This window comes from Mesocricetus auratus, unplaced genomic scaffold (assembly GCF_017639785.1).
Source record: "Mesocricetus auratus isolate SY011 unplaced genomic scaffold, BCM_Maur_2.0 Super-Scaffold_15014, whole genome shotgun sequence".
Lineage (NCBI taxonomy): Eukaryota > Metazoa > Chordata > Mammalia > Rodentia > Cricetidae > Mesocricetus > Mesocricetus auratus.
Window position 1 is genome coordinate 79,359,128 of NW_024429186.1, and position 12,734 is coordinate 79,371,861.

General features: G+C 42.4%; 1 pseudogene; it reads right to left on the reverse strand.

Annotated features, from left to right (window-relative positions):
- Window positions 1-3,951: 3,951 nt before the first annotated feature.
- LOC101829265 lies at window positions 3,952-4,435 on the reverse strand (annotated as a pseudogene).
- Window positions 4,436-12,734: the final 8,299 nt, after the last annotated feature.

Below are 12,734 nucleotides of genomic sequence, written 5' to 3' on the forward strand. Positions count from 1 at the left end.
CCAGGGATAAACACTGATCCAATGCCCAGGGCCCCACAGGTTGCCCAGGCCTCCTCACTGACTCTCACACTCAGGGAGTCTGGATCAGTCCCATGCTGGCCTCCCAGATGTCGGTCTGGGGTCCAAGAGCTCTCCCTTGTTCAGATCAACTGTCTCTGCTGGCTTCGCCAGCCCATTTGCACATTGCTCCTCTCTCTCTGTCACTGGGTTCCAGGGGTTCAGTTCAGTGTTTAGCTGTGGGTGTCTGCCTCTGCTTCCATCTGTCACTGGATTAAGGTTCTAGGATGGCATGTGAGGTAGACGTCAAGTTCATTATCAGGAGTGGGCATTTAGGGTTTTCTTGTAGTTTTTAACGTGTATCTCTGTTGTGCTTTTCTCTCTAGCAACAAATGCAATGTTACTTGCAGCAGCATGCTATGTATGATCCCTCCCAGTGCTCTCTCACTCTGTCTGTCTGTCTGTCTGTCTGTCTGTCTGTCTCTTCCATCACTTTCTTTGAAAAACGACTGAGGCTTTAGTTCTGTCCTCGCTTTCTCCTGGAAGAGTCGGAGAGAACTGTTCCTTGGTCGCAGCTGGAGGAGCAGTCTGGCTTCCTTTGCCTGAGGAGACGTCACTGTGTTCATTCACCTCTATGAAGACCACCTCATTGGGCTTTCTTATTTTGTTGATGGATTCTGGAGCTAGCAGGGGTGGGGGGGTGGAGGGGTACGGGGGTGAGGGGTGGGGGAGCAGAATCTCACAGAAGGGGTCTGGAGTCCAGTTGTGGCAGTCACAGAGAGGAGTCCACACTCCTGTGTGCCGGGACAGGAGGGGGGGCTGCAGCGCAGCTCTCTAATTGCGAGTGTGTCCTGCAGACGCTCCCTTCCAACTTTGCCTTCTCCTCTTCTGCTGCCACGTTTTGTTCAGTAGAAAAACTGAGTCTATGCAACATCTTGTTCCTACAAGAATAGAGGGGGATTTTTTTAAACTGAGACTCATTTGTTTTATAATTTGCTTACTAGAGTAAAATAACCAAAGACATAAAAATGTTTAACTAATAATTCATGCATCAGAATGGTAATAACTAATATTTGTGAAAATATGTTTAAACTGCAACATGTTTCTGACTGTCTGGAGAAAATAATTGACAGTGAGACCCGAGGGAAGTTACTTAAGCTTACCACGCCCTTAGGGCAGCAGTTACTCATCCCTAATGTGGGCGAAGAATCTGCGCTTTCATCATTTGTGTTGTAAGTGAAGTCCAGCTCTTTCAGTACAATTTGTCTTCTATACAAACAACAGTTAGTACCAGTAGCTCTGTCGCTTTTCCTGAAGTAGTGATGTGTTTGTGTGTGTGTGAGTATATCTCCGTGTGTTTCTATGTGTGTTCTGCATGTGTGTGTGTATCTGTGTGAGTACCTCTGACTCTATGTGTGTGTGTGTATGTTTGTACATGTGCTTGTATGCATGTGTATCTGTTTGTGATTATGTATGTGTCTCCTTTTTGTCTCTGTATGTCTCTATAGGGGACAACCGGGTCTCTTGCTGTTCTGGACCTTAGCAAAGAGGCGAGGCAGACTGAGTGGAGCCTGGAGGGCCACCTGCCCTGCCTCCCTAGCTCTGAGCTGATGAGCAGGTTCCAGGATGCCTCTAATTTTCACATGCGTTATGCTGGAGATCAGATTAGGTCCTTCTATTGTAAGAACTTGGCAGACTGAGCTATATACCTAGCGATAAGCTGTTATATTTAACAAAAAATTGTCTATATTAGAAATGGATGCATTTAACCAAAATGATTTATCAACTCCTAACTTCTGTGAGTTTATTTTTCTTGCTTTTGAAGAACTTTCAATATATTTGCCATGTTTTTTAAAAATAATACAGTCAGCAAGATCATGTATATGGAAGCAATTTTGCAAGGGAGATGCAGTGGTTTGAATAACAATGCCCTCCCACTGTGCTTGTATGTTTGGATGAGGAACTTGGTCCTCGGTGGGTAAACTCTGGTGAACTGTTTGGGAAGGATTAGGAGGAATGGATAGCCTTGCTCAAACAGCGTGTCATTAGGAGTGGGCTTGGAGGTTTCCAAAGTCCACGCCGGGCCCAGTGTCTGTCTGCCTCTGTCTCTTTCTCCCTCTCTGCCTGGGGATCAGGATGTAAGCTTTCAACCCCTGCCCGCCTGCCTTCCACCGTGCTTCCTGCCATGATGGTAATAAACTAAGCCTGGGAAACTGTAAGCAAGTCCCCAATTAAATGTTTCCTTTTCCAAGAGGTCACAGTGCCTCTTCACAGCGATACAACGATAACAGACAGGGGTGATGCTGTCATCACTGCAGGCTTCTGCCATGTCACTGCTCACTGGTCCTCCACTTACAGATGGAAGAGACAGCAAACTATACAAAGTTCTGCAAAAACCAGTTGAACAGAAACAGGTAAATGTGTAAATTCTCAGTAATAGATGTAATTAGATATACAAGATTCAGAATTGAGATGTCTATATTCCGGTAAATCATGGTTATTGCCTGAATTTTAATTATTCTTACCCTGATGTGAAATGTCATTGTTAAGACAAATCATGATGCACTCCCCTCAGATATGAGTAACTTCTGTTCATGTTCAGCAATTCCTGGAACGTGTTAACCAGAATGATCTGGTGGGGGTTCCTGGTGCCATATATACCAAAGAATGTCTGTGTAAGTACAATGTACTAATTGATGGTGCTATTGGAACATCCACAAATATTTGAGAGTCATCAGGGAATATATTAGACACCATAAGAGATGAATAACGGTGACACCAACAAAGATCACAGGACTGTGTCAACGAGGTTGTTGTAATTTCCAAAGCTCTTTCCATGTTTTTGAGTGAATTTGTTGGTAGTTAAGTTAGTCACCTAGAACAAATAGAGTAGATTGGAGTCTCTGTAGTTTTATTATGATAGAAAATGTTTAGTTTTTTTTTAATGACACGATCTTAGATTTTGCTTTTTATTCATCAATGATTATGTGTATAGGTGTTTTTCCTGCATGTATTTCTGTTCACAGTGTGAAGGTCTGATGCCTAAGGAGGCTAAAAGAGGGTATGAGATGCCTTCAATTGGAGTTATAGGCGGTTGTGAGTTGTTCAATGTGGGTGCTGAGAACTGAACTCAGGTCCTCTGGAAGTGACGTAAGAGTCATCTCTCAAACTCCTTAGACTTTACTTATGTGCGTTATGATATTCGGAAGAAGTAATTCTACCTCACCACTTAAACATGATTCCATTTGGGCCTGGGAAATTGCTCTGGGGTTAAGAGTATTGGCTGCTCTTCTAGACGACATGGATTCAACTTCCAACAAACACATGGCAGCTCACAATTGTCTCTTATTCCAGTGCCTGGGGATCTGATGTCCTCTTCGGATCTCCATGGGCACTAGGCATGTGCATGTATACATGCAGACAAAGCACCCATACACATAAAAAAGTAAATAAAATAAAAAATGAAACACTTAACTCTGGACACCATAGATCTTGTAAAAAATGAACATGGTTCAGTTACATGGATGTGTATTAGTTTTAAATAGTCTATAAAGATAAAAGATCAAAAGAATATTAATAGCAAAACTAATTATTGTGCTTTCTAAATGTAAGCCTTGATTTATTATCATATTTAATCTGGGTCTAGTTAATAAATTCATTTTTTTGGTCTTCCTGTTTATGTAGCTTTGGTTCCTTAGCTAAGATTAAAGTGAATTCCCGAGCATTCTAAACATATGAATTTGTTTATAAACAGGAAGATTCAAGCAAGAAGGGCTGAGGCCTGGATCTACTAGGAAATTAGTATCTTAGATAAAAGGGAAAACACCAGCAGCTTTGACTAATTTGCCAGGAAAGTCTCTGTGGTTTTATTTTTCTCAGTTTTCTCCTGGAAAATGAAAGAAGCTAAAACAAGGACAATGCACCCAGTTGGATCACACACTCTTTTTTTTTTTCCAGTTTTTGTGGTTTTATTTAAATGCAAATAAAACACGCACATCAGCCATCTACTCATTTTCTTCACTGCGAAGCCTGGCATTGGGATTGGTGATTCTGATGGCCAGCTGGGCTGCTCTTTCTACGATGGATTTTCGGTTCTTGGAGGAAACATTGTGAGCAATCTCAGCACAGTAAGATTTGTTGCACATCAGCAGCACTTCCAGCTCCTTGACATTGTGAACCAGAAACTTCCGGAAGCCGCTAGGAAGCTGCTAATTTTCTTGTTGCTCCGGTAACCAACGTTGGGCATCAGGATCTGGCCCTTGAATCTTCTCTGAACCCTGTTGTCAATACCTTTGGGTTTCCGCCAGTTTCGCTTAATTTTGACATATTGGTCTGACTGGTGCCGGATGAACTTCTTAGTCCTCTTCTTGACGATCTTGGGCTTCACCAGAGGGTGGAGGGCAGCCATGATGCCACGAAAGAGATGGATCGGATCACACACTCTTTTTTAAAAATTAATTTTTATTAAAATTAAAAACGATCTTATTTTACACACCAATCCCAGTTCCCTCTCCCTGCTGTCCTCCCATTCCCCCAACCAACCTTCCACTCATCCATCTAATCCTCAGGAAGGGTGAGATCTCCCATGGGGGATCATTAGAGTCTGTCACATCATTTGGGGCAGGACCTAGGCCCTCCCCTGTGTATCTAGGCTGAGAGAGTATCCCTCCATAGGGAATGGGCTCTAAAAAGCCAGTTCACGCACTAGGATTAAACACTGGTTCCACTGCCAGAGGCCTCATAGATTTCCTGACCCCCTCAACTGACACCCATGATCAAGGGGTCTGGGTAGGTCTCATGTTGGTTCCTCAGCTGTCAGACTGGGGTCCATGAACTCCCACTTGCTCAGGTCAGCTGTTTCTGTGGGTTTCCCTAGCATGGTCTTGACCCCTTTGTTCATCCCTCCTCCTTCTCTACAACTGGATTCCAAGAGTTCAGCTCAGTGCTTAGCTATGAATCTCTGTTTCTGCTTCCATTAGCTACTGGATGAAGGTGCTAAGATGGAATTTAAGGTGGTCATCAATCTCATTATAGGGGAAGGGCATTTAAGGTAGCCTCTCCACTATTGCTAGATTCTTAGATGGAGTCATCCTTGTAAGTCTCTGAACATTTCCCTAGTGCCAAATTTCTCTTTAATACTATAATGGCTCCCTCTATTAAGGTATCTCTTACCTTGCTCTCCTCTGTTCTTTCTCCAACTCGACCTTCCTGATCCCTCATGTTCTCCTGCCCACTACCCTTCTCTCCTCCTCTTTCTTCTACTCATCTTACCTTTTCCCCTGTGCTCCCAATTTACTCAGGAGATCTTGTCTATTTTCCCTTCTCAGGGATCCATGTATGTCTCTTTTAGGGTCTCCTTGTTTCCCAGTTTCTCTTCGATTTCTTTAAGGGATTTTCTCATTTTCTCTTTAAGGATCTCTATCATCTATATAAACTTGTTTCTAAGGTCATGTTATTTTGCTTCATCTGCATTGGGATGTTCAGATCTTGCTGGTGTAGAATCTCTAGACTCTGGTGGTGTCATATTACTCTTTATGTTGTTGGATGTGTTCTTATACTGTCATCATCCCATGTCTTCTTCCAGTGAGTGCAGGTGGGGCCTCTCCTGGTGGATGCAGGGCCAAGGCTCTTATGACAGAAGATGCTGGATGGCATGGGCTGTCCCCAGGCCTCTGGGGATTCGGTGGACAGGATGGATCTACCTGTTCCCATCAAGGGCCTCCAAAGTGGGGGGTTGGGAAGGGGTAGGAGAAGGCCCAGAGCTCACCTCACCCAGTAGGTGTGGGGCCAAGGCTCTGATGGTAGCAAATCAGATCACACACTCTTAAGAACAAGTGTAGGCTAAAACAGACTGTATGTCTTGGACCAAAGTGGAGATAAAAATTGCATCTACACTCCACTATAGCAGCTATGTAAAAGATTTCCTGGAGGAGCCAGGGAAATGACTCAGCAGTTAAGGGTACTGGCTGCTCTTTCCCAAGACCAAGGTTCAAGTCCCAGCATTCGCAAGGCAGCTTACAGTGCCTGTAACTCCAGTTCCAGGCTTGAATAACCCTCTTCTGAACTGTGGGCACCAGGCTCACACATGGTGAACAGATACACTTGCATGTACAAACTCATGGAAATTGAACAATGCTCAACTGAATTATCACTGGGTCAAGGAAGAAATAAAGAAAGAAATTAAAGACTTCCTAGAAGTCAATGAAAATGAAAGCATAGCATACCCAAACTTATGGGACACTCTGACAGCAGTGCTAAGGGGAAAGTTCATAGCACTAGGTGCCCACACGAAGAACACTGAGAAATACCACATTAGCAACTTAACAGCACACCTGAAAGCGCTAGAATAAAAAGAAGCAAACTCACCCACGAGAAGTAGATTACAGGAAATAATCAAAATAAAAACAAAGAGAACAATGCAAAGAATCAATGAAACAAAGAGCTGAAAGACAACCCCTTATGGAAACTATTCAAAAGACAGAGAGAGAATATCCAAATTAACCAAATCAGAAGTGAAAAGGAGGACACAACAACAGACACTGAGGAAATCCAGAGAATAATTAGGTTATACTTCAAAAACCTGGACTCCACAAAGTTGGAAAATCTTCTAGATAGATATCACATATCAAAATTAATTCAAGACCAGATAAACAACTTAAATAGACTGATAACTCCCAAGGAAATAGGAACAGTCATCAAAAGACTCCCACCTACCCTCTAAAAGCCCAGGTAGGGCCAGATAGTTTCAGGGCAGAATTATATCAGAATTTCAAAGAAAACCTAATACCAATTCTCCTCAAGTTGTCCCACACAATAGAAACAGAGGGAACATTGCCAAACTCCTTTTATGGTGTTACAGTTACCCTGATACACAAATCACACAAAGATGCAGCTAAGAAAGAGTATTTCAGACCAATATCCCTCTTGAATATTAATGCAAAAATACTCAATAAAATACTGGCAAGATGAATGCAAGAACACATAAAAATATCACCCACCATGATCGAGTAGGATTCATTCCATAGATACAGGGATGATTCAACATATGAAAATCTGTCAATGCAATCCACCATAAATAAACTGAAAGAAAAAACATATCATCATCTCATTAGATGGTGAAAAAGTCTTTGACAAAATTCAACACCCCTTCATGATAAAGGTCTTGGAGAGATCAGGGAAACAAGGAACATACAGCCAACATCAAACTAAAATCAGGAATAAGACAAATCTGTTCAACATAGTACTCAAAGTTCTATATAGAGCAATATGACGACAAAAGAAGGCCAAGAGGAAACAAACTGGAAAAGAAGTCAAACACTTGCTATTTGTTGTATATATAAGTGACCCCAAAAATTCTACCTGGGAAGTCCTACAGCCAATAAACACCTTTAGTAAAGTGGCAGGATACAAGATTAATTTAAAAAAAAGCCCAATCAGTAGCCCTCCTATATAAAAATGATAAGTGGTCTGAGAAAGAAATCAGATAATACCTTTCCAATAGCCACAAATAACACAAAATGTCTTGGGGTAATTCTAATCAAATAAGCGAAAGACCTGTATGACAAGAATTTTAAGCCTTTGAAGAAAAAAAAATTGAAGAAGGTATCAGAAAATGTAAAGATCTCCCATTCTCTTAGATAGATAGGATCAACATAGTAAAAATGACAATCTTGCCAAAAGCAATCTACAGATTCAATGCAATCCCCATCAAACACTCAACACAGTTCTTCACAGACCTCGATATAACAATACTAGTCTTCAAATGGAAAAACAAAAAAACTCAGAATAGTCAAAACATTTCTGCACAATAAAGGAACTTTGGAAGGCATCACCATCCCAGACTTCAAGCTCTGCTATAGAGCCATAGTAATGAAAACAACTTGGTATTGGCATAAAAACAGACATGTGGTTAAATAGAATTGAATTGAAGTTCCCGATAATAATCCACACACCTATGGATGCCTGATTTTTGACAAAGAAGCCAAAATTGTGCAATGGAAAAAAAGAAAGCATCTTCAAAAAAAATGGTGCTGGCAGAACTGGATGTAGCATGTAGAAGACTACAGATAGATCCATATGCCATGCACAAAACTCAAGTCCAAATGGATCAAAGACCTCAACATAAATCTTGAACCTTGTGGAAGAGAAGTAGCCTTGAATGCGTGGGCACTTCCTAAATATAATACCAGTAGCACAGACACTGACAGCAACAATCAATAAATGGGACCTCCTGAAACTGAGAAGCTTCTGTAAAGCAAAGGATGTGGTCAATAAGACAAAACAGCAGCCCACAGAATGGGAAAAGATCTAACGGAGTACTGATTTCTAAAATATATAAAGAACTCAAGAAACCAGACACCCAAATACCAAATCATCCAATGAAAAAATGGGGGTACAGATCTAAACAGAATCAAAAGCCATTTTAGGAATTGCTCAACATCCTTAGCCTTCAGGGAAATGCAAATCAAAACAATTCTGAAATACCATCTTACGCCTATCAGAATGGCTAAGATCAAAAATACTAATGACAGCTTATGCTGGAGAGGATGTGGAGTAAGGGGAACACTCCTCCATTGCTGGTGGGAGGGCAAATTTGTACAGCCCCTTTGGAAATAAGTATGGCAGTTTCTCAGAAAATTGGGACTCAGTCTATCTTAAGACCCAGCAATACCACTCTTGGGCACAGCAACATTATTCATAATAGCCAGAACCTGGAAAAAACTTAGATATACCTCAACCAAAGAATGGATAAAAAATGTGGGGTATTATTCAGTGGTAAAAAACATTTGCAGGCAAATGGATGGAAATAGAAAAACCATCCTGAGTGAATTAACCCAGGAATACAAATACAGTATGTACTCACTCATAGACATAAGCAAAGGATTACCAGTCTACAATCCACTACCCCAGAGAAGCTAGAACCTACATCCAGTAACTCAAAGAAGCAGATGCAATGACCCACAGCCAAGTAATGGGCTGACCTCTCAGAGTTCAGTTGAAGACAGGCAGGAGGGAATCATATGAACAAGGGCAGGGTTGTCAAGATCATGATGGAGAAAACCATAGGGACAGCTGACCTGAGCTAGTGGGGGGTTCACAACCACAGACTGACATCTGGGGAACCTGCATGGCACTGAACTAGCCCCTCTGAATGTGAGTGACAGTAATTTGGCTTGATCTGTTGGGGGAGGAGCTGTCAGTGGAACCGAGACCTATCTCAGGCGCATGAGCTGGCTTTTTGAAGTCCATTCCCTATGGTGGGAGGCCTTGCTCAGCCTTGATACAATGGGGAGGGCTTGGTCCTGCCTCAGCTTGGTATGCCAGACTTTGTTGACTCCCCAAGGAAGGCCTTAACTCCTCTGAGGAATGGATGTGGGGTGAGAAGAGATGGGGGAGTGAGAGAATATGAGGGAGAGGGAACTAGGTTAGGTATGTAAAATGAAAAAAAAAATGAAGGTTAAAAAGGAAACGTAAAATAAAATAAAAATATTATATTTTTGGTTGTGAACCTATCCTTTAATGGCTGTGCTATCCTTCCAGTGAGGCAACCCAATCACAGAAAGACAAGCAGGTATGTATGCACTCATATGTGGATACTAGACATAGAACAAAGGACTACTAGTCTACAATCCACACCACCAGGGAAACTAGGAAACAAGGATGACCCCAAGAGAAGAATGCATGGTACCCTGAAGCACAGGAGGGGAACAAGAATCCCTGAGTAAATTGGGAGCATGGGAGGGGGGAAATGAGGGAGGTGGGAAGGGGAGAGGGGCAGAAGAGGAGGGGGGAGGGGAACAGGAGGGATCAGGAGGACTGAGACAGGGGAGGAATAGAGGAGGGCAAGAAAGGAGATGCCTTGATAGAGGGAACCAGTATAGGTTTAGAGAGGTCTGGCACAGGAGAAATGTTCAGGGATCCACAGGAATGATGACCCCAACTAAGAATCTAGGCAGTGGTGGAGAGGCGGCCTTTGCTGCCCTTCCCCTATAATGGGATTGATAACTACCTTCATTACCATTCCTAGAGCCTTCATCCAGTAGCTGGTCGAAGCAGAAACAAGTACCCACAGATAAACACTGAGCCATACTCCTGGAATCCAGTTGTGGAGAGGGAGGAGGGACGAGCAAAGGAGCCAAGACAGTGCTGGAGAAACCCGCAGAAACAGTTGACCTGAGCTAGTGAGAGCATGGAGACCCTAGTCGTAAAGCTGGGGAACCAGCATTGGACTGAACCAAGCCCTCTGAATGTGGGTGCCAGCTAGGAGGCCAGGGCAGTCTATAAGACCTCTTATCAGTGGAGCCAGAGTTTATCCCTTTGTCCCTAGATCACAAATGGACTTTGGGAGCCCTTTCCCTATGGAGGGATACTATTTCAGCCCAGATACAAGAAAGAGAGCCTAGGCCTTCCTCGAAATGATGTAACAGTCTTTGATGCCCCCCTCCCTGTGGAAGATCTCACTATCCTTAGGAATTGGATGGGGGTGGGTTGAGGGGGCCGGTGGGGGGCATTCGAGGATGGGAGGTTGAGGAAATGGGGGGGATTGATATGTAAAATAAGATTGTTTCTAAAAAAATTTGGTTTTATCATGAAAAAAAATTCCTGCAGAGGCAGAAGCAAGAAGGGTGAAAAATTTGCAAGATTAGTTAGCTGGAGTGAACATATTCCTGAAGCTTGCTAAACCTATAGGTTTATATTTAAGGGGGTAAGTGATAGATAGTTCTACAACCACATCTATTTTTATTTGCTCCATTGTGCATACATGCATTATGAAATCATTGACTTAAGAAATTGGCTCATTGTGAAGGGTTATTACAAATTTCATTTCAGTTGTGTAAAGTGGTATTTCTTCTCTCTCTTTTCTTTTGTAGTTGTATACTTGCGTAAAATGATCAGCATTCTGGAACTCCAAGTCAGTATTATTCTATAAATGCAGAGATGTTTCTTTTTTAAAGGGGATGGAATGGGTTAAGAAGTTCATCCCTGACATTAGGTGACAGTGGATGTTATTCTAACGGATGTCATGTTTCCGTGAGTGCGATTCTTATGAAGTTGTAGAACACATTAACATGAAAAAATGCCAGGGAGCCTTTATAATGCTTCCATTAAGCACATTGTCAAGCTTTCCACTAAACGGAGTTCGTAAGTGTCCCTCCAGTGGGCAGACTGGCAATCTAGCTCAGTGAAAGCCATGTTAAGGCAGAGTTCTAGAATTACTATTGGTTTCCTGGTTTTCCATGTACCCTGGTGTCTCCACTGCTAGGTGTAACCAGAAAACTTTCTTTAGCAGAAACCGAAGTGGTGTCTGTAATGACCAAAGTCTGACCACTAAGTAGGTTTTTCTCAGCCTCCATTTCACAGGCCAGCAGCGGTAAGAGTATGTGTAGTAAGCTAAAAGCAGCGACTGGTTCTTTGTGCTTCTATGCTCTATCACTAAGGCAAATTATTCTGACTTAAATTGTTGCCTGACTAGACATACAATTCAGTTGCCTTCACTGGCTGATATCTATGGAAAACCCAAGTCTGCTTTGCAAGCTACTGTATCTTAGGTGGCATTTTTAAAAATTTGGTTTGTTTGTTTTTTCCAGACAAGGTTTCTCTTCGCAACCCTGGCTGTCCTGGTACTCACTTTGTAAACCAGGATAGCCTCATACTCACAGAGATCTGCCTCCCTTTGCCTCCTGAGTGTTGGGATTAAAGGCGTGTGTCACCACTGCCCAGCTATCTGGCTTGATTTCACAGCCAGAAAACAGTTTAGATATCACCTTGAACTTTTTTCCAGATATGCCCTCCTTTCAGCAATTCTTGTGAAAAAAATGTCCTTGACATATAGGACAGAATTCTATGTGCAAACAGTCAAGACCTGGATTTCTTGTTCTGCTGTTTTTGTTTGTAATTCTGTTCTACCCTAAACTTGATATGTGGAGCAGGCCAGCCTTGAGCTCACAGAGACCCACCTAGTTATACTTTCCCAGTGCTGGGCTAAGGGCATTCATTGGTCATGACACTTACAACTCCAAGGTTTTTTGCTTAGCTGCTCTCTTACTATATTTTAAACAGTGCTACAAAGCCTAACTTCCACTGCTCTGAAAGCTGAAGTCATAATAAAATAGCACCATCATGAGTGTAATAAAAATTATCTGGCTTTATTATATCATTTATGGTATGACCAAGTATAAAAAGGAAATTCACCAGGGTAGCTCTGAGCCTTTCACACATTGTCAGGGATCACTGAGTTTGGAGATTGGTTTGATTGGTTTGCTCCTCCTTTGGGAAAATTATGGTTGAAGTGTGTGTGTGTGTGTGTGTGTGTGTGTGTGTGTGTGTGTGTGTATTAGAATGAGAAGTACATAAAATTAAGTAGTAGGTAAGAGTCTGAATCATGGTAGAAATACTGATAGCATGTAACACTTTCACTTTTGGTTTCCTGTCAGAAGGTAGACTGTACAAAGGACGTAACTGTAAGTCCACCAGGGCTCTAACAGCGACTCAGTATCCTGCTAGATACTCAGTTCAGTGTTCCTTTAGTGGGAAAGCAAGGCTCTCCTCACCTGCTCTTTGCCTCATTACTGTGCAGAAGAAGGAAGTGTGTCGTAGACCTGGGATAGGTACAAAGGGCATTATGGGGCAACAGCAAGAGGCGTTGTTATTTTAAGTGCTTGTATGTGGCTTGAAAATCAGAGTTCCCTAGGCATTGTGGCTTCTTGGGCTTCTTGATAAATCCCATTTGAGATACA